The sequence below is a fragment of the Saccostrea cucullata genome, unplaced genomic scaffold, assembly GCF_032062105.1.
Source record: "Saccostrea cucullata isolate Sc308-1 unplaced genomic scaffold, CSIRO_AGI_Scuc_v1 ctg17474, whole genome shotgun sequence".
In the NCBI taxonomy this organism is placed as follows: domain Eukaryota; kingdom Metazoa; phylum Mollusca; class Bivalvia; order Ostreida; family Ostreidae; genus Saccostrea; species Saccostrea cuccullata.
In genome coordinates this window covers 8,211-11,502 of record NW_026938313.1, presented here as the reverse complement: position 1 = coordinate 11,502, position 3,292 = coordinate 8,211, and the positions used below count along the sequence as shown (strand labels likewise).

Below are 3,292 nucleotides of genomic sequence, written 5' to 3'. Positions count from 1 at the left end.
TGCTATATGTCTTAAAGTCAATCCTAGATCATCAAGTATTATTTGTTGAAATTCAGCAAACAGTACATAAGTGTTATAATTTTTTGTTGGCAAGGACGGTACCCATTTTTGATGCCCATTATACATGTTTAATTTTTTATCATTGAAATCCACCTGCTCATTTGTCTATAAAACAGGTATTGGTTGCTGTAAATGTCACATATTTCAGTGAATATTTATTTGTGATTTTTAACCAGTTTTACACCAGCTTTGTTGAAGCTTTTATTTTCACTCTAGTTTACCGATTCTTTACCATTTTTACACCAGCTTTGTTGAAGCTTTTATTTTCACTCTAGTTTACCGATTCTTTACCATTTATTTATAATGCAGTGTCTCGAAAACCTCTTGTTTCCCAGCTTCTCACAATGAAACTATGTAATGAAAAGTGGACACATGAACTGTTATAAATTCTTTAAAAATTCAATTTTGAGAGAAAGCCAATTTTAATGTCATATGATATCTGTATTGTATGTCATACAGTTCAGGACATTATTTATTGAACAGCCCTCATACAAATTTACACCTCGATTTTTACAGACATTGACGAATGTGAAACAGACCCATGTATATTCCTGTTTGATTGCTTCGATGGGCTAAATGATCGAACTTGTAAACTCAACGAATTCAAATTGGCAGCTTTAGTAACAGCATTAGCACTTGCTGTTGGGATCATTATATTCCTCGTCTGTAAAAACAAGAAGAAATACAAGGAAGTTGACCACTCATGGTAACTCTCTCTCTCTCTCTCTCTCTCTCTCTCTCTCTCTCTCGAATGTACAACCACTGCCTCCTTAAAGTATATTTTTGAGTGCTCTTGTTATAGTTGAGTTCATTTGTTTTGATTTTAGGCTATCTAGCTACTCAGATGTTCGAAAACCTGACTCTCAGCCAAAACTTGTGTAAGTAATGAATGCATTTTAAAAAAATCATATTTTCATATATAGACTTTCAAATATAAATACGTTTAAAAGTTGTCAATTTTTTCAACATTATTTTTTAAATTATTTTTTTTTTGTAGATACCAGCCAAAGTCGGTCCAAAATTTAAAACAACCTAGTTCAGTATGTAACTTGTTTAGTTTTACATCCAAAAACTTTCTTAAATGAGATATAATGATAAGGTAATGTGTTTTTTAATCTGTATTTTATATCAACAGATTGTTTTGTTTAATATTTATTGCATGAAATATGCTGCTACTTTAAATGTTTCAAAACCATGACAAATATTTTATATAAATGGATCAACTCTTGAAAAATAACAATATAAAGTAATAAGTAATTTTTGGATGAACTCTACAAAAACTTATAATCTAAGCTGTTTTTCTAATCGACATGGTTGAAAGCGCTCACAGTATTTTGATAAATATATTTCTTTTTTCCCAACTTATTGTCATTGTTTGTAATTTGGAAATAAATAGTTGTGTGTACTGTACTCACGAGCGTTTGTCGAGGGAATAGAATACAACTTATTGAATAAAAATCATTTCCTTACTACGAGTATACAGTGGAGATTTTAACCTGATATATATCTAATTTAAATGTTTACACTTTTTCATGTAATGAGGGAGGGAATTGGGTTTAAAAATATATGTTACGATGTAAAATACAACATTTTTTGAACTTATTTTAAATTACTGTGTAAATTAACTTTTCGGACCTTGTATAAATTGTTGTCAAAACTTTTCATATATTTCGGCAAATGTGATAAATTATATAAATTCCGCACAGCCTTAATCCCACCTGAGGCATAGTCAGAGATTGGACAGCTAATTCCTTAATTGACATCTGTTTATATTTATTGACACTTATTCTTTCATCTTTAATTCTATTATATACATACTGCTAAAATGTCACCATTCGCTCAATAATTGTTTGATACTTGATTTCTATATACCTTTTGTTAATCCTTTTATTTTACTCGCTCTTTGTTCAGTATGTTTGATTTGTTGTTGAAAATGATAGTCAGTTGGAATCAGACCTTCGGTGCTGATAGTTCCCAAACTCATAAGAAGTTTATTCCATGCTGATTCTATATAAAAGTACAATATTTGTAACTCGTGTTTTTGTCTTGAGGTTTTAAAAGAAGCTGGGTTCAACAATAAGAGGAAAGCTCACGGTTGAACCAGAATTAGTATTGACGAACTAAACGTTCCCGTAAAACTTGGTGCGAGAATCCTAAGGGTAACGACACCCGGGACTGCTACATATACTTTGTAGTAGTCAGATCCTGGACCTCTACAAGAGCTACACAGCTAGTTTTCCCCAGATTTTGACAGATGAAGCTGACGTTTTAGGACCAGCAATGGATTATTCTTTCCGACCGCAGTGGAGACAGAGAAAGTTCAACTTTCCTTCATGCCAGCATCCAGTGTGCGGAAGGTGCGGAAACGTGCATCCTAACGTTTTATGTTTTGCGTTAAGCCAGAAGTGTTACCAATGTCACAGAATTGGACATTATTCGAGGATGTGTTTTACACAGATGAAGAAAGCAGCGCCAAAACCCGAACACAAAGAACCAGTAATTCCACGCAAAAGGAAAGCGCGAGACATGAAACGACTGAGCAAGTATCTCGAAAACAAACGAATTCTGCGAGAATTACCATTTAATTCCGTTAGAGACAGCCAGTTTCGATTATATTGCGACACATCGTCTACTTTACGAACTGAGCTGAAAAATGTTAAAATCCAACTATGCATGTCAAATAAAGAGAAGAAAAATATGGCGATCAAATTATCAAAAGCGCAATGTGAAATCGAAAAACTTGAAAATCAAAATATGGCTATGAAAAAGGAGATGCAAGAACAATCAAGGAATTCTAATGATAACATACTTCGTGAGAAATTTCGAAAACTGAAAGAAGACGCCCATGGTGATAAAGTGATTATGAACTTAATGCAGAGGAAATTAAACGAGATCGGAAAAGAACATAACCAGTATGTAATGAAAATTCTGACTGAAGGTGAGAAAACGAGCAAAGAGTTAAGGAACCAAAACAAGGCCCTGCTGCAGACCATCGAAACATTGCAGGATGACAGAGATCACATAGAATCGGTCCTTTTAGAAAATCAAAGCCGTTGTCAATCCCGGAGATGTCAAGGATCCGGAAGACCAAGAAGAGGCCGGTTTTATTGAGAGAGAAAAAAATCAAAACACGAGGACGTGTTTTACGCGAAGGCGGAGCAAGTGTTACGATGTAAAATACAACATTTTTTGAACTTATTTTAAATTACTGTGTAAATTAACTTTTCGGACC

General features: G+C 33.6%; 1 long non-coding RNA gene across 1 annotated transcript; it reads left to right on the top strand.

The window, feature by feature from the left end:
* The first annotated feature begins 572 nt into the window (after positions 1 to 572).
* On the top strand, positions 573 to 1,623 carry LOC134249960 (uncharacterized). The gene is made up of 3 exons (XR_009988402.1): positions 573 to 766; positions 888 to 938; positions 1,058 to 1,623. It is a non-coding gene; the product is annotated as an uncharacterized LOC134249960 (long non-coding RNA).
* The last annotated feature ends 1,669 nt before the right edge of the window (positions 1,624 to 3,292 follow it).